Source organism: Macaca nemestrina, chromosome X, assembly GCF_043159975.1.
Source record: "Macaca nemestrina isolate mMacNem1 chromosome X, mMacNem.hap1, whole genome shotgun sequence".
Taxonomy (NCBI): Eukaryota; Metazoa; Chordata; class Mammalia; order Primates; family Cercopithecidae; genus Macaca; species Macaca nemestrina.
In genome coordinates this window covers 1883067-1905061 of record NC_092145.1, presented here as the reverse complement: position 1 = coordinate 1905061, position 21995 = coordinate 1883067, and the positions used below count along the sequence as shown (strand labels likewise).

At 44.7% G+C, this 21995-nt stretch overlaps 1 protein-coding gene across 5 annotated transcripts in view; it reads right to left on the bottom strand.

The window, feature by feature from the left end:
• The window catches only part of LOC105467307 (methyl-CpG binding protein 2), a 77849-nt gene that overhangs the window by 34482 nt on the left and 21372 nt on the right, over positions 1-21995 (bottom strand). The window contains exons 4-5 of one of the 5 annotated variants that reach the window (XM_071088358.1): positions 2441-3220; positions 1636-1949 (exon numbers count right to left, since the gene is read on the bottom strand). The exons of 2 other annotated variants lie outside the window; for them this stretch is intronic. The gene's annotated coding sequence lies outside the window, so the exon portion shown is untranslated. Of the gene's footprint in view, positions 1-1635; positions 3221-21995 lie in introns of all 5 variants that reach the window. 2 more of the 5 variants (XM_071088359.1, XM_071088357.1) reach the window with 2 other exon arrangements.

The window sequence follows — 21995 nt, the reverse complement described above, 5'->3', positions numbered from 1 at the left end:
TAAACAAAATGACAGTAAGAGAAAATACTTTCACAATAAAAGGATAAGACAGAGGTAATGAATATATGTAGAATCCTGCACCCATGCTTGGCAGTGACATATTCTGTCCAACTGCAAGAACTGGTGTCACACAGACCAAGTTCTTTGACCACAGTGCCATTTAGTCATAAGTTGATTTTTTCTTTCCTTTTTTTTTTTTTTGAGACAGTCTCTCGCTCTTGTTGCCCAGGCTGGAGTACATTGGTGCGATCTCAGCTCACTGTGACCACCGCCTCCCGGTTCAAGTGATTCTCCTGCCTCAGCCTCCCGAGTAGCTGGAACTACAGGTGTGTGCCACCATGCCTGGCTAATTTTGTATTTTTAGTAGAGACGAGGTTTCACCACGTTGGCCAGGCTGGTCTCGAACTCCTGACCTCAGGTGATCTGCCCGCTTCGGCCTCCCAAAGTGCTGGGATTACAGGCGTGAGCCGCCTTGTGTGGTCGATTTTTTTTTCTAGAGCAACTGGGGGGGAAAAAAAAAAAAAAACCCAAAGCCATGTGCTTGGAAATTGAAAAAAACATTTTAAAGTAATTTGTGAGTCGAAGGAAGAAACAAAGAAAATTTTAAAAATCCTTGGGCTAACTTCAAGTGACAATACTATCAGAACTTGCTAGATACAGCTGAAGTAGTTCCAGAGGGTTAGCCTTAAATGCTTACATTTGAAAAAAGGGTAGAAAAATCAATGAACCACATTTATAATTTAAGAAGTTAGGGCCGGGCGTGGTGGCTCATGCCTGTAATCCCAGCACTTTGGGAGGCCGAGGCTGGTGGATCACCTGAGGTCAGGAGTTTGAGACCAGCCTGGTCAACATGCCAAAACCCCATCTCTACTAAAAATACAAAAAATTAGCCGGGTGTGGGGCAAATGCCTGTAAATCCCAGCTACTCAGGAGGTTGAGGCACGAGAATCACTTGAACCTGGGAGGTGGAGGTTACAGTGAGCTGAGATCGCGCTACTACACTCCAGCCTGGGCGACAGAGCAAGATTCTCTAAGCAAACAAACAAAAAAAACAGAGAATGTACTCTAAGACCATAGAAAAAATAATAAAGATAAAAGCAAAAGCAGAATTTAATGAACTAGAAAAGAGACACAGAGTAATACAGGGCAATAATGCCTACGTGTCTGCTTCTTGTAAGACCAATGAATCTAATGAACTTTTACCAAGACAAGGAAAAATGGGAGAAGGTACAAGTAAACAACAAATACTAGGAATGAAAAAGCAGATATAATTACAGATGTTGCAAAGGTACAAAAAACTATAACATGAACAACTTTACGCTAGTCAGACAAAATGGACAAATTCTTAGAAAAAAAAAATTTAACAGCTTACAGTAGCCCAAGCAGGTGCAGGGAAAATAAAAATAGGTTTAGATGTGTCTGTGTGTGCACAGAACACCTCAAAAGACACAGACAAGACCCTGGATGCAGCTGTTCCCTGAAGAGAGGCATAGGCAGCTGGGAGACCAGGGCAGCAGGGACACTCAGACCTTGCATCACTCTGGAGTTTGCACTTCCTGAATTTGTGAAGCATGCACATGTGTCACTTACGCAACAGTGAATCCAAACGTGCCTGTATACAAGGAAAGGCCTCACCTGGCTGCGCCGTGGAGGCTGGCCTGGCGTGTGGAGCAGGCAGAACATTAGCAAGCTACTGAGCAGGTGCAGGTATGAACATCAGCTGACGCTGGCTCTTTGCTTTCTTTTTAATCTTGACAAATTTGGTAGGTGAAAAGGCATCATTTTTGTTTTCGTTTGCATCACTTTGATTACCAGCAGGCAGAACTCTTTTCCTATCTTCATTGGCCATCTGTATCTCTTCTTTTATGAATTTCCTGTTCATAGTCTTTGTTCATTAGTGGTGACTAGTGGTAAGTTAGCAATAAGAACTGTTTGCATTCAAGTCTAGACTGAGAAGGAAATTAAAAAATCTGCCCATGTATTCTCACAATAAATGACTACTGACTAGCCTGAGATAATTGTACCCACTGCCCAGTTAGAGGCATTAAGCCCAGGATGATTCACTTCAGACTTGTCCCTGACCTTCCTCATACCCTTTCCAGAAGGGCCCCTTGAACTGCTATGGTACTCCTAAATTACTATCCCATTACCCAAATGATGGAGAGCCAATCAAAAGCTTAGACCAGAACACTTTCCCAAATTATCTTCCAATACCTTCACAATGATCACTTTATATACAATCTCATTGAATGCTCAGCAACACATGTAAGCAATGTTTAACTGAGGGCAACACTGAGGCTCAAAGAGGGCAAGTGACTTGATTGCCGAGGTCACCTGCTAGGTGGTTCAAGAGCTGAGAATTAATCCCAAGGCTACCTGGCTCAAAAAGCCTAACCTCATCTACTATACTTGAGGCAAAATCATGAAAGTGTGTTTTTACCTTGCCCAGACCCTGCACACTGCATCAAGGTCCTGAGTTTCAAGCAACAGAAATCAACTCTGGTTAAATTCAATCACAAAGGAGTTCTTGGGCAGCAGATCTGGAAATGGAGAGAGAACTAGAGAACTAGGCTCAGAAAAGTTGCAGGAATAGAGGCTGCACCACTGCAAATACAGCCAAGGTTACAGTGTAGGGACCTGCTGGTTGGGACACCCACCCTGGGCACTGCTGCACATCATCAGTAGACATTAGCCACGATTGTTGGTTTTGTGGCTTAGGTGCCACCACCATGATTAATCCTTTACTGTCCCTCAAGAGTCAAAATCCATGAAGGCAGAATGGGTTTGGCCAAGCCTAGGCTTCATCACCATCCCCTAGTTTCCAGAGAGCAAGGGGAGGGAATATATCCATTCCCCTGTGGCAGGCACTGCCAGCTGTCCCCCAACATCCATGTTCTCCATCTGCCTTACTACTGAGACCCTGTGCTCAGCTAAGGAGAGTTATTTCCCGCTTCCCAGTAGACCATGGGATCACGTTACGGCTAAGGAGACAGTGGCTGAGCGCACTCCTGTTCATCATTCTCTTTCAAGCTTGCTCTTGTTCTACTGACTATGGGCGGAGCACACCTCCCACCCACTGACTCTGGGCTTGCTCACGTGTTGATGGGATGGGGGAAGAAGAGGCTTTAAGAGGCTTCTGTGACTCTGCTCACTCCTCTTGGACTCCTGACCTCCGCCTACGAAGAGACTTCCCCTGGCAGTTGCTTCTCCCTCCTGGGTCCTGGAACGACAGGCTTGAGAACAGATCTGAATCCCATCTTGCAGCTGACCCAGACCCATGTGTGAGAAATAAATAATTGCTGTTATACCTACTGAGCTGCTGGTGCTGTATGTTCCCTGGGACAAGATGATGGGTGTGAAGATGGAAATGGAAATACTGAATGGGCCTAGAAGTTAAGATGTCAAGTGCCATTTTGCCTTTCCCCTATGACCTCTTTCTTCCTACCTGGAGGAGTGGATGCAATGACTAGAGCAGCAACCATCATCTCACAACCAAGAGGCAATCTCGAGAAATGGAAGACACCCACTGAGGGGCCCAGGGTCCTGGATCCTTACAAAGCCACTGCAGTGGTCATGGACAGCATGAGAAGGAAGTACACCACAGGCCCCTAACCCCATCTTCAGGTTTTCTCAGGTAGAAACTAGGGTCCACCTGCCTCCTACTAAGATATACACAATGGGGAGACTTTTAACACAAAAAAAGGTATGAAGATGGTCAGAAGCTAAAAAAGCAACAAAATGTTCATGATATGCTATAGTGAGGTTTACTCACTACACTGCTTTTCCACCGAGTTATCACAATCACTATAACTCAACCCATTGAAAAAATGACAAAATAGATTCTGAGATTCTCTTCCTATTTCTGTTAGCTAAAAAAGCAGCCTTTGAATTGTTTATAAGTGAATTCAAGAGACAAAAATAAACCCAGATAATTCAGAATGTACTGAGTACAACACATATGCCTTCTATGTCATAAGCTCCCAGCATTATTTATTCAAAGAAAACTTGCCTCGTTGCAAAAATATAAAAAAACTTAAAAAAAAAAACCCAATTACACAACACACCACCTCCTACAACACCAGATTCCTTTTCCTTCCTTTGTAACCTCACCAGAAGCAAAACAAAGCATTGTTCAAATTGCTGAGACCCAGAAAGTTCAATTAGAGCATAAAAAATGCTCTCCCAAAGTATAGATACCTAGCAGGGAAACGAGCAGGCTAAACCTCCTGAGTGAACCTGGACATTGGCCCCAAGTAACAGGCACATTTAGTCACCAACGACTAGATTCCACGTGATTGAATCCAGAAACCCTGCCCCTTCCCATTCCCTTGGCGATCCAGGGGGACACCATCAATTGCTCACTCCTTCTCCTTATACTTACAGTTAGTGGTGCTATACTATACAGGGGAAGGCCTGAGGGAGTCACACATGCTTTGGTGCTCAAGAAGCTCATAAGCCATTAGGGAAAGAGCAAAATGCTAGAAAGCGGTTGTCACTTCTGGCTACAGAGGTTGCAAAGACATCTGCAAGGGTCAGTGAGGGCCCAAAGGAGTAGTAACCAAGGCCCTGAAGCCTGGGAGCTGAGGTGGGTAGTGTCAACCTCTTCTCAATAATCAGTTCCTAAGGTTCCATCTGAGCAAGCAGGAAACCACAGAGGCCATTCTCATGGGTACTTTAAGCAGTGCATCTGTTGGCAAAACACAAATGCTGCCACACAAATACTAAGCCACAGATTGCAAAGGCACCCGATAGCCCTCAAAATTCATTTCTCTTGTTTCGCAAAGCTGCACTGGGAAACTGTGCTGTTAAATTATATGCTCATAAAGGAGGTATGTTTTAAAAGAGGGGCAAATATGTGGGTGCTATTTAGACTCTCACTGATTTGTTCCATGTTTTCAGATAACTGCACTCCACCCCTCCCCCGCCAAAGTAACTCAATCTCCACATATTTGCCTTTATGTATACCTTCTAACTCATGACTACGGCTTTGATTAACCCATAAACAATACTGTTCCTGTTAGCCATGGAGAAGCTAAGGAGCCAACAGCAGAGCAGGCTGCATGTTCTTCATCCCTCTTATAAGACAAAACCTTAGGGCAATGTCCCACTACAGAATTTATTTGTTAATTCACTCAATAAATTAAAATATGCATGATTCTAGGCACTGAGGACATATCGAGGAAGAGGCAAAAAAAAAAAAAAACCTCTGTCCTCATGGGACTCAGATTCTACAGGAGTGGGGAAAGGGAGGGAAGGGAGTGGGAGAGCACAAACAAAACCAAGCAGTAACACAGCTTGTGGCAGATGGTGACAAGTCCTATGCTTGTCAGGGGGAACTGGTGGGGCAGAGGCAGGCTGCCTGATTTACAGACAGGGGTGTGCTCAGGGAGGGTCACACTGAGAAGGTGACACTTGAGCAGACATGCGTGATACCTGGGACAGAGGGCAGAGGAGAGGTCAAGGCCTTGAGGCAGGGGTATACTTCGAGGGTCCAGGGAGGAGCCAGGAGGCCAGTGAGGCCGCAGTGCATGAGTGGTGGGAGAGTGGCAAGAGAGGTGATCCTGTTGGGCTGTGATTCTGAGTGAGCAGGGACCCACTGGAGGGTTCTGAACAGAAGAGCACCCTGGTGTGGCACACAATATTGCAGAACTAAACCAAGAACCAGGGGGCAAGGGCAGAGGCAGGGAAGCCGGACACCTGGACCAGGGTGGGAGCAGTGGAGGCAGGGGAACTCATCAGATTTTGCATCCATCTTGCAAGTGGAGTCACAGTATTTGTGGACAAACGAGATAACCAGCGCCAGGTTTCTGGCCTGAGGAGCAGGGAGTTGGAGTTGCTGTTTACTGGAAAGGAGAAGACCAGGGAAAGAGAAGATCTGGGGAGGATAAGGAGTTCCCGTGACCCAGTCAGCCTGGAGACATAAATTTAGGAGCCATGAGGCTGGACGGAATCACTTCGGGAGTGAGGGTGGAGAAGAAAAGCCTGAGCCTGAGGCCTTCCAACATCACATGCGAAACAGAAAAGACTTGAGGAGGACAGACATTCACACACTCACCCAGGACTTCCTGAGGACCCACAGATGCCAGGCACTGTTCTAGGAGCTTGGGCTACATCTGTGAATCAAGGAGACAATCCTGTCCTGTGGAGCTTCTGCTCCGGCAGGGGTGATAGCTAAGATAAGCACAGTCAGTCACGTATTCAGCTAGAAAGAGACAAAAGCTGTGGTTTGCACTGAGAAGGTGCACATCAGTGCAGAGACTCAAGGGAGGGAAAGGATTGCCTCGTATGGGTATTGGGGTTAACTGATGACAACAGCTCCAGGACAAGAAGTGACAAGCAGCTCCCAGATTTAACAACATGAAGGTCATCACTGGAGACCTCATGGAGCAGCTTGGCAGAGCTGTGGCAGCAAAGGAACATTGTAGAAGGTTGAAGAGAGTGTGGGGACAGGGACTGGAGTCTTGCTGGTAAAGGAAAGCAGAGATGCTAGACAGGAGGGGGGTTGGGAGCAGCTTTTATCAAGGTGGGAGAAGTAGCAACAAGTTTCTAGGGCAGGCGAGGGAGGAATCTCTGATGCAGGAGAGTGCAGTAGAGGACTGGAGAGATGCCTTAGAACAGCAGCGAGGGCCTGGGACAGGCGTTCCATGACAGCACAAGGGAGGCAGAGCAAAGGAGCAGACGCTGTAGACATTCTCTTGAGCTTGCTTCTGTGCTCTCTGGAAACTAAGACATCAGCTGCAAGGAGGTGTGACAGCTGATGAGGAGGGTGGGAGGGGCTAGGAGAGACCCAGGAACTGCAGTATGCAGGTGGGCTTGGCGGCAAGAAGTTTACCTGGGGTGGACATAAACTTAAAGGGGGATCAATGAAGGAGTCACATTCAGCTTCAAGATGGAGCAGGCATGGGGCAGACATGACTGAATTTCACGAGGCTGGGGCTTTGTCGACTGAATATAACCAAGCAAGGAAGTGCTGAAGTGCTGAGGTAGTGTGCCAGGGAGTAACGACGTCTCTGACTGGCACTGAAGCTATGAAGGAAAGGAATAAGGATACAAAGGAGGTGAAGTCTGAGAAAAGATGGAGCCACTGATGGATTCTAAGTGCCTGTGAGGTCAAAGGAGTATTAGAGTTGGGTATTAGAGGCAGTGAACAGGAAAAGGATCTCTCCTTTTGCAGATCACAAAAAAAACGACCAGAGCTAAACAACCTTTACAGCACTATCCACTGTAAAAGTTGTTTGAGAAAGAACAAAATGTAGTTAGCCTTCAGAACATACGCATCTTTATTTTATTTTATTTTTATTTATTGAGACCGAGTCTCACTCTGTCGCCTAGGCTGGAGTGCAGTACAATCTCAACTCACTGCAACCTCCGCCTCTGGGGTTCAAGCTATTCCCCTGCCTCAGCCTCCCGAGTAGCTGGGATTACACGCACCCACCGCCACACCCGGATAATTTTTATACTTTTAGTAGAGACAGTGTTTCACCATGTTGGCCAGGCTGGTCTTCAACCCCTGACCTCAGGTGTTCCGCCCGCCTCAGCCTCCCAAAGTGCTGGGATTACAGGTGTGAGCCACCGCACCCGGCTTGGAGCATATGCATCTTTAAAAAGTTGTCTTTGGCCAGGCGCAGTGGCTCACGCCTGTAATCCCAGCACTTTGGGAGGCCAAGGCGAGTGGATCACCTGAGGTCAGGAGTTCGAGACCAGTCTGACTAGCACGGTGCAACCCCATCTCTACTAAAAACAAAAAATTAGCCAGGCGTGGTGGTGCATGCCTGTAATCCCGGCTACTTGGGAGGCTGAGACAGGAGAATTGCTTGAACCCGGGAACGCAGAGGTTGCGGTGAGCCGAGATCACACCACTGCACTCCAGCCTGGGCAACAAGAGCGAAACTCCGTTTCAAAAAAAAAAAAAGTTGTCTTCAAGAGCATAATCAAAGATACTTTCACTTCTTAATGTTTTGTTTCCATGTCTCGTCACAGAACATGGTACAGACAAATATTAGAATGGACTCAAGGGATCACTTGATTTTTAACTACAGAAACTTTCTGGTGACTAACGAGCACTGTCTTGTTTACATCTGCTGAAGTATGGGCACCAGACAAGAGTACAGCGCCGTCACTCAAAGCCAGGAATGATACGGATGTTACCATGAGGACTACTCAGCAGAAGATAAGCATCTCGTATGTCTACAGTGAACTCCTTTAGGCTAAACTATTGTTGCCAATGGTATATGGATTAGGACTGACTGCCACTGCCCATCTGCTTATAGCTTAGAGTCTGGTGAATGCAAACAACTGTTTTGGGGGGACTTCTGGTCCTTCCTTGGGCTCTGCTATCCTGGAAATGGACAGGCTTCTACAGGGGTTCAATGGTAGCCCTGAATAGTTAGGTGTACATCTTAACCCTCAGACCCTGTGGTTCTGACCTTATTTGGAAGGTCTTTGCTGCTGTAATTAAATGAAGGATCTTGATATGAGATCATCCTGGATTTAGGGTGGGCCTAATACAGTGACAAGCATCCAGAGAAGAATACGGGGACACAGAGAAGGCCATGTGAAGACACAAGCAGAGAATGGGGCAACGCAACTGCAAGCCAAGGAAAGTCCAGAACTGCCAGGCAGCCACCAAAAGCTGGAAGAGGCAAGGAAGGATCCCATGCTAGAGGCTCTGGGGGGAGTGGAGCCCCGCAACATCTTGATTTCAGACCCCAGGCTTCCTGCACTCTGTGAGAATACAGTTAGGAGTACTTTATTCTGACTACTCCGTAAACTTGAGCTCTAATTCTCTCTCAGCTTCTGAGCTTTAACAAAGTCTGTGCAACTTCTAGAGGAAGCATTTACTCAAAGCCCACCTTCTGCAACAGCTCTAGATGCCGCTTCCCCCCTCCACACAAGAAGTCTGCTCCTGCAGGTCCCCATTTTCTCCTCCTCATGCTCCCCTCTCTCCTGGGCCATTCCCAGAAGGATGCAAACATGCTCTCATATTCACCCACCTGAAAAACACCCTCATCCCCCTTTAGCCCACTCCTATTTTTCTGGTCACCATCACAACAAAACTTCTTAAAAAGAGTTGTCTATACCCAACCTCCACTCCCTCACCTTCCATCACTCCAATCTGGCTTCTGTCCCCATCACCTCTAATTCAGTTCACCATGTGACAGGTAGGGTTTTTGCTAGTTTTAGACACAATGGATCTTGTTATTCCTGGCTTAAAAGCCTTCACCAGAGGATGGCCAACTGCGTACCTTTATTTGCCACTTGACCCTTCAAACCTCAAAGAAACAGAAGTACAGACATATGAAAAGGAAGAAATTTCTAACAGAGGCAATAACAGGAGAGGACCTCTGAACGGATAAGATATGCTCAGCAAATTTCTAGACGCTGAAAGTAGGCAGGAACATGTTGACTTAACGGAACAGAGAGGAATGTACTACAAGAGAGATAGAGCAGATGAGAGCCTGTATACCTGTCAGGGCCCCAAAGAAGCTCTCAGACCAGACCAGACCAGACCAGAGGAGGGGCAAGCAGTGCTTTCATGTGTGTAACACCTGGGGGCTGCTGACTGCCAGATCTCGACCCACAAGCTTTGGGGCAGGGCACCTTCAATAAGCTCCCAGGTGAGGCTGATGCTGTTGGGGCTGGTGAGCAGAGCAAACTTGGAGTGGCAAGGTGCCACTTCTTCCCTCAGGCAAGAAATCAAAGGGTCCTTTCTAAATCAATAGCTAGAACCTTCCCTTCCCCGCCTCCCCCACCCACCCAAAGGCTCTTGAAGTGGCTGGCAGCAGCCCAGGTGATGCCTACCTTTTCCCAGCCTCTAAGGGTCCATGGGGGCAAGAGCTGACCCCTGCCTCGCCTCTACAGAACTTCTCCAAACCACCCTTCAGAGACAGACCCCGCAGGCAACAGGCCACTCCACCACAGCAGAGAAGCGGCAGTGCGGCAGCTACCCAGTTCCTCTCCTCATCCCCAGTGGCTCAAGAGCCAGCCCCATGGAAGAGAGACCAAGTCTGTCCTTAGAGGAAACAAATAATATTCTCAGAGAAATCCTAGAATATAGAATAGTCATAAAATCAGAACAGAAACACCCATAAACAAGAAATAAACAGACAACAAAAGAAAGGTATCAGGCAGGTCGTGGTGGCTCATGTCTGGTGACACCATACCAGGCGTGGTGGCCCAGCACTTTGGGAGGCAGAGGTGGGAGGATTGCTTGAGCCCAGGAGTTCGAGACCAGCCTAGACAACACAGAGACACCAGCCCATGTCTACAAAAATAATTTAAAAATTAGCCAGGCATAGTGGCACGTGCTTGTAGTCCTAGCTACTCAGGAGGCTGAGGCAGGAAGACCACTTGAGTCCAGGAGTTCAAGGCTGCAGTGACCTATGTATGATGGCACCACCACACTCCAGCCTAGGTGACACAGTGAAACTCTGTCTCAAAAAAAAAAAAAAAAAAAAAAAGTATCTATTAAAGTATTTTTACCCTTTAAAAATCAGGTTGTCTTTTTATTACTGAGTTGTAGGAATTCTTCTCCTGAATACAAATCCTTTGTCAGATATATGACTTTCTATTTTTTCTATGACTGGCCTCAACTATTTTCTTGGTGGGCTTATCTTTTCATTTTCTTTGAGACAGGGTCTCACTCAGTCACCCAGGCTGGGGTGCGGTGGTGTGACCTCGGCTCACTGCAGCCTTGACCTCCTTAGGATCAAGCAATCCTCCTGCCTCTGCTTCCTGAGTAGTTGGGACTATGAACTATGGGTGCATGACACCATGGTTGGCTAATATTTTGTATCTTTTGTAGAGATGGGATTTTGCTATGTTGCCCAGCCTGGTCTTGAACTCCTGGGCTCAAGCAATCCACCTGCCTTGTACTCCCAAAGTGCTGGGAATACAAGCATGAGCCACAGCTCCCAGCCTATTTTCTTTTCTTTTCTTTTTCTTTTTTTTTTTTTTTTTTTTTTTTGAGACGGAGTCTCGCTCTGTCACCCAGGCTGGAGTGCAGTGGCCGGATCTCAGCTCACTGCAAGCTCCGCCTCCCGGGTTCACGCCATTCTCCTGCCTCAGCCTCCCGAGTAGCTGGGACTACAGGCGCCTGCCACCTCGCCCGGCTAAGTTTTTGTATTTTTAGTAGAGACGGGGTTTCACTGTGTTAGCCAGGATGGTCTCGATCTCCTGACCTCATGATCCGCCCGTCTCGGCCTCCCAAAGTGCTGGGATTACAGGCTTGAGCCACCGCGCCCGGCCTTCTTTTTCTTTTTTAAGAGACAGTGTCTCACTATATTGCCTATGTTGGCCTAGAACTCCTGGGCTCAAGTGGTCCTCCTGCCTCAGCCTCCCAAGTACCCAGTAGTGACTACAGGCAAGCCTCACCACGCCCAGCTCTGTCTTTTCATTTTCTTAATGATATCTTTTGAGGACCAAAAGTTTTGAATTTTAATGAAGTCCAATTTATTTTTTCTTCTAATAGTTATTGCTTCATGTATCCTAATAAATCTTTTTTTGGCCTGGCACGGTGGCAGCACTTTGGGAGGCCGAGGCAGGCAGATCACTTGAGGTCAGGAGTTTGAGACCAGCCTGGCCAACATGGCAAAACCCTGCCTCTACTAAAAATACAAAAATTAGCCAGGCATGGTGGCGCACACCTGTAATGCCAGCTACTTGGAAGGCTGAGGCATGGGAATCACTTGAACCCGGGAGGCAGAGGTTGCAGTGAGCTGAGATCGCACCACTGCACTCCAGCCTGGGCAACAGAATGAAACTGTGCTTAAAAAAAAAAACACAGGTGTGTGCCACACCTTTTTCTTTGGACTGCAAAGATATTTTCCTATGTTTTCTTGCAGAAGCTTTATATCTTTAGCTTTTAAAACATTTAGGCCTATAATCTCTCATGAATTAATTTTTATGTACGGTGCGAGGTAGTGTTATGGGTTGGACTATGTCCCCCAAAAAAGATATGCTGAAGTCCTAACCCTCAGTACCTCACACTGAGACCTTAGTTGGAAACAGGGTTGTTGCAGGTGTAGTTAAGATGAGGTCACACTGGAGTAGGGTGGGCACCAATCCAATATTACTGTTGTTCTTACAAGAAGTAGGCCATGTAAAAACAGAGACATACATGGAGAATGCTGTGTGATGAGGCAGACAGATACTGAAGTAATGCAGCTGCAAATCAAAGAATGCCAAAGGCTGCCAACCACTGGAAGCTAGGAAGAGGCAAGGAAGGACTCCCCCACAGGTTTCACAGAGACCATGGCCCTGCTGACAGTTGATTTTGGACTTCTAGACTCTGTAATTACGAGACAGTAAATTTCTGTGGTTTTGTTTTTGAGACAGAGTCTCACTCTGTCACCCAGGCTGGAGTGCAGTGGTGCAATCTTGGCTCAGTACAACCTTTGCCTCCCAGGTTCAAGCAATTCTCCTGCCTCAGCCTCTCGGCCAGCTGGGATTACAGGTGTGCACCACCACACCTAAGTTTTTTGTATTTTTAGTAGAGACAAAGTTTCACCATGTTGGCCAGGCTAGTCTTGAACTCCTGACCTCAGGTGATCTGCCTGACTCGGCCACCCAAAGACTGGGATTACAGGTGTCAGCCACTACGCCCAGCCAAATTTCTGTGGTTTTAAGCCACCTAGTTTGTGGCAACTCTAGGAAACTAATATTTAGGGTAAGGTCAAGGTTCATTTGTCTGGTATGGATGTCATTTGCTATCATCCAGCACCATGTGCTAAAAAGACTTTCCTTTCCCACACTGGACTGTTCTGGTGCCTCTGTTAAAAATCAAATGACTATAAAGTCACATAACATAAGCCCCTTAATTTTGTTCTCTTTCAAGATTACTTTGGATGTTCTGGGTTCTTTGCATTTCCATATACATTTTATTTATTTATTTATTTATTTATTTGAGGCAAAGTCTCACTCTGTCGCCCAGGCTGGCATGCAGTGGCACGATCTCGGCTCACTGCAACCTCCACCTCAAGGTTCAAGTGATTCTCATGCCTCAGCCTCCCAAGTAGCTAGGATTACAGGTGTGTGCCACCCTGTCTGGCTAATTTTTGTATTTTTTGTAAAGACGGGGTTTCGCCATGTTGGCCAGGCTGGTCTCGAATTCCTGACCTCAAGTGATCTGACTGCCTCAGCCTCCCAAAGTGCTGGTTTACAGGCATAAGCCACCGTGCCCAGCCTCCATATACATTTTAGAATCAACTTATCCATTTCTACAAAAAAAACTTTGCAGTTATGACTGGGGTTATGAATTTACAGTTCAATGAAGGGAGAACTGACATTGTAAAGACACTTAGTCTTTCAGCTGATGAACATGGTACATCATTCCATTTATTTAGGTCTTTAATTTCTTTCAGCAACATTTTCAGTTTCAGTGTGTAAATCTTGTACACTTATTAAATTATTCCTAATGGTACTGCATTTGAAATTTCATTTCTGATTAATTTTTGAATAATGATCTTGTACCCTGAGATCTTGCTGAATTCACTTTTTAGTTCTAGCGGTTCTTTCTTCTTGATAGTTTCTTTCACATTTTCACATTACCTACAAATAGAAATAGTTTTACTTCCTTTAAATATTAATGCCTCTTATCTTTTTTCTTGCCTCATTATACTGGCTATGACCTCTAGTATAATGTTGAATAGAAGTGGTTAGAGTGGACATCTTTGCCTTTTTCCTGATTTTCGGGGTAACATGTTCAATATTTCACAGTTAAGTACAATCTATATCTATAGCTCTTTCATACATGCACTTCCTCTATTTCTAATCTGCTGAGTTTTTATCATGAAAGGGCACTTAATTTTGTCAGATGCTTTTTCTGTATTTATTGAATAGACTATATGGTTTTTCTCCTTTATTATCTTTTTTTTTTTTTTTGCAGACTGGGTCTCACTGTTGCCCAGGCTGGAATGCACTGGTGTGATCTCAGCTCACTGCAACCTCCGCCTCTCGGGTTCAAGGATTCTCTTGCCTCAGCCTCCCAAATAGCTGGGAGTAAAAGTGCATGCCACCATGCCCAGCTAATTTTTCTATTTTTAGTAGACACAGTGTTTCACCACGTTGGCCAGGCTGGTCTCAAACTCCTGGCCTCAAGTGATCTGTCCACCTCGGCTTCCCAAAGTGCTGCGATTACAGGCGTGAGCCACCGCACCGGGCCTCCTTTATTGTCTTAACGAGGTGAATTACACTAACTGATTTTTGAATGTTGAAGCACACTCGTGTTTCTACGAAAAGCCTCTTGGTAGTAATATGCAGGCACACCTTATTTGATTGTGCTTCGCTTCACTGTACTTTGCAGATAGTGAGGTTTTTTTTGATGCAGGGCTGCCACACACCTTTAATTTCTTAAAAACTCACTATCTGCAACCAAGAGGCTTTTCGCAGAAAAAGATTATACTTAACTGTGAAATATTGAACATGTTACCCCGAAAATCAGGAAAATTTTGAATAACGATCTTGTACCCTGAGACCTTGCTGAATTCACTTTTTAGTTCTAGTAGGTTCTTTCTTTTTGATAGTTTCTTTCACATTTTCTACATTACCTACAAATAGAAACAGTTTTACTTCCTTTAAATATCAATGCCTCTTATCTTTTTTTCTTGCATCATTATACTGGCTATGACCTCTAGTATAATGTTGAATAGCATGTGCTCATTCCATGTCTCTGTCACATTTTGGTGATTCTCACAATGTTTCAAATTTCTCATTATTATATTTGTTATGGTGATCTGTGATCAATGCTCTCTGATGTTAGTACTATCATCATTTTGAGGCACCACAAAGTGCACCCATAAAAGATGGCAAACTTGGCCAGGCGCAGTGGCTCATGCTTATAATCCCAGCACTTTGGGAGGCTGAGTTAGGCAGATCACCTGAGGTCAGGAGGTGAAGACCAGCCTGGCCAACATGGTGAAACCCTGTCTCTACTAAAAACACAAAAAACAAGCTGGGCATGGTGGCACATGCCTGTAGTCCCAGCTACTCAAAAGGTTGAGGCAGGAGAACCGCTTGAATCCAGGAGGCGGACATTGCAGTGAGCTGAGATTGCGTCACTGCACTCCAGCCTGGGTGACAGAGTGAGACTCCGTCTCAAAAAGAAAAAAAAAAAAAAGGTGGCAAAGTTGGCCAGGTGCAGTGGCTTACACCTGTAATCCCTGCACTTTGGAAGGCCGAGGCGGGTGGATCACTTGAGGTCAAGAATTCGAGACCAGCTTGGCCAACATGGCAAACCCTGTCTCTACTAAAAAATATAAAAATTGGCCGGGTGTGGTGGTGCATGCTTGTAATACCAGCTACTCGAGAGGCTGAGGCAGGAGAACTGCTTGAACCCGGGAGGTAGAGGTTGCAGTGAACTGAGATTGCGCCACTGCACACCAGCCTGGGTGACAGACTGAGACTCTGTCTCAAAAAAAAAAAAGAAAAAAAAAAAGATGGCAAACTTAAGGGATAAATGTGTATATTTTGACTACTCCACCAATCAGCTGTTCCCCCATCTCTCTCTCTCTCTCCTTGGGCCTTCCTATTCCCTTGGACACAATACTGAAATCAGGTCAATTAACAACCCTACAATGGCCTCTAAGCATTCAAGAGTTGTATGTCTTTCTCTTTAAACCAAAAACCAAATGATCAGGCTTAGTGAGGAAGGCATGTTGAAAGCCGAGAGGCCAAAAGGTAGGCCTCTTGTACCAAAGTTAGCCAAGTTGTGAATCAAAGTATAAGTTCTTAAAGGAAACTAAAAGTGCTACTCCAGTGAAAACACAAATGACATGAAAGCGAAACAGCCTTATTACTAAAAAACATCAAGGAAGTTTTAATGGTCTGGATAAAAGATCAAACCAAACCCAACATTTCCTTAAGGCAAAGCCTAATCTAGTGCAAGGCCCTAATTCTCTTCAGTTCTATGAAGGCTGAGAGAGGTGAGGAAGCTACAAAGTGTACTGTTTAATTTTCAAATATTTGGGGCTTTCTCTGGGTCTTACCATTATTATTACTCCCCACCCCCACCCAACTCTGTTGTCCAGGTAGGAGTACAGTGGCACAATCACGGCTCACTGCAGCTTCAAACTCTTAGGCTCAAGCTAATCCTTCCATCTCAGCTTCCTGAGTAGCTGGGACTACAGGCGTGCACCGCCATGCCCGGCTATTAACCGTAATATTGGTATTATAATTTTGTAACTTTGTCTATTACAAGATAAAGCAAATAAGTAACTATATTAGTATTAGTAAGACCCAACATTTTCAGTGTAAGGAAAATATATATACAGATCCAATAAAAGTTAGCCAGGCGTGGTGGCTCACACCTGTAATCCCAGCACTTTGGGAAGCTGAGATGGGAGGACCACTTGAGGCCAAGAGTTCGAGACCAGCCTGGGCAACAAAACGAGACCCCCATCTCCACAAAAAATTTTTAAAAATTAGCCGGGCCTGGTGATGTGCACCTGTAGTCCTAGCTACTCGGGAGGCTGAGGGAGGAGGATTGTTTGAAGCTCAGGCATTTGAAGCTGCAGTGAATTAGGATTACACCACTGCACCACTCCAGCCTGGGCAATAGAGTGAGACCCTGCCTCAAAATAAATAAATAAATAACGTTAAAAAAGAACCCTGTAATGTTAAATTGCCATAGAAGACATCATTATGCATTCATGACTTAAAAAAAAAAATTGAGGGCACAGTGGCTCACATCTGTAATCCCAGCACTTTCATTTTTTAATTTTTTTTAACAGCACTTTGGGAGGTTCAGGTGGGAGGACTGCTTGAGCTCAGTTCGAAACCAGCTTGGGCAACATAGACCTCGTCTCTACAAAAAAATAAAAAATAAAAACTGAATATATTTTCTAGCTGTGTCCTCTGAAAGTGCCTAGATATAACGCTACCCCAGTAAGAATCAGCACATTTAGCCCCCACATGTTGGATTCTAAATGCCGTTGCCACTAAAAAGAACCAGAGCTCTCCCTGCAACCAGTTCTAGGACAGGAAAAGCACATATTGGGATGGAATATCTTGTGCCAGAAAACAAGAAATTGCTCAAAGACTAATTAATGAGGGTATGCCAGGAGAATATAGACACCAACATGAAGGGACTCTCGTTGACCCAATTTGAATTGTAAAACATTTAATAAATAAATCTCTATGAGTCCACATTGACATGAAAGAGAAAAGGAAACACAACAGCAAATATTTTGCCACCATTTGAGGTGATTATACCAACTCCTTACTCTGAAATGTAATAATTAAAGGCAAAGATTAAGCATCGATACTGTCTTTTTAGGGGGAAATATAATGCCTCCTTATTTGATGAGGGAAAATTCATTATAGAGAAATGACAGTACTAAATGTAGAAGAGGTGATAATTAAAAAAACTATCATTTTGCAACCCCCAATGTAATAATGGTTTCAGGCAAGGATCAATGAATGCTAAAATCATTATGCAAATGGCTGTTGGGCAACAGGATATTTGTTGGTGCCAAAGCATGACATCACAGATTATATATTACCACAGGAAAACTGTACATCTACAATGGGGAGATTTGGCAGTCACCTCCTTCTTTTTTTTTTTTTTTTTTTTTTGAGACAGAGTCTCACTCTGTCGCCCAGGCTGTAGTGCAGTGGCCGGATCTCTGTTCACTGCAAGCTCCGCCTCCCAGGTTTATACCATTCTCCTGCCTCAGCCTCCTGAGTAGCTGGGACTACAGGCGCCCGCCACCACGCCCGGCTAGTTTTTTGTATTTTTTTAGTAGAGACGGGGTTTCACCGTGTTAGCCAGGATGGTCTCGATCTCCTGACCTCGTGATCCGCCTGTCTCGGCCTCCCAAAGTGCTGGGATTACAGGCTTGAGCCACCACGCCCGACCTCCTTCTCCTTTAATCAACTGTAAAACGTAGCATCACAAACCACAGGGTAACGAGCCATTAAGTGCCTGGTAAGCTGATGCTATATGAAGTACACAGTACTGCCTATGAAATATTCTTGCCCAAAATGTTTAACCTGAACATGCCTGTAGACCTAACTTCTCATTTACAAGTAATATATATGGACAAACTAATTAAATTATATCACAAGAAAAGAGAGACATCTAAAATGTGGGCCAGCTAGTCGTGGTGGCACAAGCCTGTAGTCCCAGCTACTTGGGAGGCTGAGGCAGGAGGATTACTCGAGGCCAGGAGTTCAAGGCTAGCCTAGGCAACATAGTGACATGCCATCTCTAAAAATATATGTGTATCTTAAAATGTGAGCCCTTCTATATGACAATTGAGCAGACTGCTTCAAAAAGTATCACAAGTGAAGGAGAGGTGGGTAGGCTGTTCTTGTTGAAAGAGACAAAGGCGCTGGGCACGGTGGTGCATGCCTATAATCCTAGCACTTTGGGAGGCCGAGGTGGCCGGATCACTTGAGGTCAGGAGTTCAAAACCAGCCTGGTCAACATGGTTTAGTAGAAACCCTGTCTCTACTAAAAATACAAAAAAGTTAGCTGGACGTGGTGGTGGGCACCTGTAATTCCAGCTATTTGGGAGGCTGAGGCAGGAGAATTGCTTGAACCTGGAAGGTGGAGGTTGCAGTGAGCGGAGATCACACCACTGCACTCCAGCCTGGGAGACAGAGCGAGACTCTGTCTCAAAATAAAATAAATAAATAAGACACAAAGGAAGCATATTCAAATTAAATGTATAAATCCTAATTGCTTTGGAGCCCCCCAACAGTGATAAGAGACATTTGGAGGAAATCTGAATTTAAAGTGGGTGCCTGATAACATTAGAGAATCATTGTTAACTTTTAAAGATGTGATCGGGGTATTGTGCTTATACTGGAAAATGTCCTTATTTTTAGGAGATGTATACTGAAATACTTAGGGGTGAAATGTCATGACATCTCTGAGTTCCTTTTAAATGGTGAGCAAAATGGTATAAAAATGCACCCTATCTACACAGACCAGGAAAATATGCCAAAATGTTAACAACTGTCTAATCTAAGCAGTGGGCACACAGGCTTCACAGTAAGTTAAAAAAAAAAAAAAAAAAAGGTTTGGCTGAAATCAAAAATTTAACAGAAGGGATAGAAAATAAAGTCAGGAAGTTGAGTGCAGTGGCTCACACACTTTGGGAGGCTGAGGCGGGTGGATCACTTGAGGTCAGGAGTTTGAGACCAGCCTGGCCAATATGGTGAAACCCCATCTCTACTAAAAATACAAAAATTAGCCAGGCGTGGTGGTACACACCTGTAATCCCAGCTACTTAGGATGCAGAGGCAGGAGAATCGCTTGAACCTGGAAGGCAGAGGTTGCAGTGAGCCAAGATGAGGCTACTGTACTCTAGCCTGGGTGACAAAGCAAGACTCTGCCTCAAAGAAAAAAGAAAAAAGAAAAAGAAAATAAATGCAGGAGATCTTTCAAAATTCAGAGCACCCCCCACCGCCCAATAAATGAAAAATATGAGAGAAGACAGAGGACCAATATAAGAGGTCCAAAGTTAAACAGTAGTCCCCATAGAGAAAATGAAAGGATGTAAATTAGTAATTTAAAAAAAAAAAAAAAAAAAAGAATTGACAAAAGTATTCAGATTGAATGACCACAGTACAACGAGTGAACAAGACACAACTCTAGACACATTCTCATGAGATTTCAGGACACTAAAAATAAAGAGACAAAATCCTGAAAACTTCCAGGGAAGGAAGAGAAAAGAAGGGCACCTACAAAAGAACCATAATCAGATTGGCATCAGGCATTTGTTGCATTTGTTACTCTGCATACTAGAAGAGACGCCTCCAAAGTTAGGAGAAAAAAAATGATTTTCAACTTGGAACCCTATACTCAGTCAACCAAGTATAAGAGTAGAAGAAAGGTATTTCAGACATGCAGTGACTCAGAAGACCTATCTGTTACAATGCTTTTGGCTACAAGTAACAGAAAATAAAACTAAAGCTGGCTCATCCAGTAAGAAAGTCCATCCTACCTGAGTCCCTAGCTCAGGTAGGGCAGGCCCCAGCTACAGTGCAATCACCAGCTGAGCAACGGCATCAAGACCCAGGCTCTTCCTGTTTCTCTGCTCCGCCTTCCTTGGTGAGTAGGCTTTATTCTCAGGCTTTGTCCCTAAGTCTGAGGTTACAAAAGGGCCCCCAGCGACACCTTTCTCATTTACTCCAGAGAGAGAAAAAAGAGAAAGTCTTCCCTGAACCGTGCCATCGAAGCCCTTCCCTTCAGTCTGAGTGAAACAACTTAGATCCTATGTCCATACTTGACCAGTAACAGTTGCCAAAGGAACACAATGTGTGGAATGACTTAAGGATCCTTTCTGAAGTTGGGAATAAGGTAGAAAGGTGAATAATATCAGGATTCTGTTAGGAATGGGCAAAGAAGAAATGTATATGGGGTAAGTGACAACGGTATCCACTACAGTTTACTCCCCATGCACTCTATCTGAGCACATTATTTAAGGATGCAGTTCAGAAAACGAGGAAGCAAACCATGTAAAAGGAAGATATGGGTTCTAAGACACAGGGGCTCCAACCCAAGAGCCCAGTGAAGGGAAGATCCAGGTATAGCTGTATGCAACCTTAAAGAGCAAATACTTGCCCAGATTGCAGAAGGGCAGAGGCCTTTCAAGAGAAAGGTCTTCAGTGGAGAAAAAGCAGAATCATACGAAATAAACAGCACTGCTAAGAGCATTTTACAACATAATTGAGGAGTAATAGTAAACAAAATAAAAAGGCAACTGGAAACAGTGAGCAAAACAAAGAGCTATTTAAGCAAGCCAAGGTTTGAATATGAAGCAGATTAAATCCTAGCAAGGATTTTAAGCAGGTGACAGAGTCTAAGAAAAGGGAATCCATTTGACCTTGCTTGGTCGTTCTCCTTTGAGTGGTCCAGACCTGTGAAGAAGGAAATGTAATCCTGGAACATTCATTATTTGGTTTTGCCAAGAACAATAGTTACATGTGTAATAATGTAAATAATGTTATTTTCAACTTTAGAATTAACCTACAACTTGGCTGCGGTTGCAGGGCAAAACATAAATGTTAACAATCGCAAGAATGGGTATTGTCAAGTATAGCTTTTAGGAGGCAGAAGTTGAGGAGGGAAAGTGGAAGGAAAAGTAGGGTTATTAATATCCTTATCTTACACAGAGGGGAACTGACATATGGACTAAAATACTGTTTAAAATTTACAGAGAAATGTGGGCCAGGCACGGTGGCTCAGACCTGTAATCCCAGCACTTTGGGAGGCCGAGGCAGGCAGATCACCTGATGTTAGGAGTTCAAGACCAGCCTGGCCAACATGGTGAAACCTCGCCTCTACTAAAAATAGAAAAATTAGCCCAGTGCACTGGTGTGTGCCTGCAGTCCCGGGTGCTCGGGAAGCTGAGGCATGAGAATTGCTTGAACCCAGGAGACAGAGGTTTCAGTGAGCAGAGATCGCATCACTGCACTCCAGCCTGGGCGATAGAGTGAGACTCCATCTCAAAACAAATAAAAACTAAAAAATAAAATAAAATAAAATAACAGAGAAATGTGAATATGAATTTCAACATGGGGAGGTAACGTAAGCTAAGTCATTCTCTTTCATTTCAGGGAGTTAATACAGTTCCCTAAAGTTGGCAAATCAAGAAAGATGTATAAGCATATGATTCAATTTTGAAGGTAACCATCAAAGGACCTAAAATCAGAAACAGTTAAAAGTTGACAGGTCTGGGTCAGGGAAGGGAAGGGGAAGGGGTAGACTGCTGTTTTTACAATAACCTCTTTTGTTACATCTAACTTGTTACTGAGTAGTTGCAATATTTTGATAAAAATTCAAAACCCAAACAACCTTACCCTTCATGTTTTCTATTGCTCTGATGTTAACATCCAAAATCCTGTATTATCCAGCCCGTTGACCTCTCTGACGGCCCGGCCCCTTTGCCACTCTCCCTTAACCCCTCATTCAGCTCCTGCCACACAGGACTAAGCTCTTGACAGACTGAGGGCCTTCACACATGCTCTTCTCCATCTGGAAGGCCTTC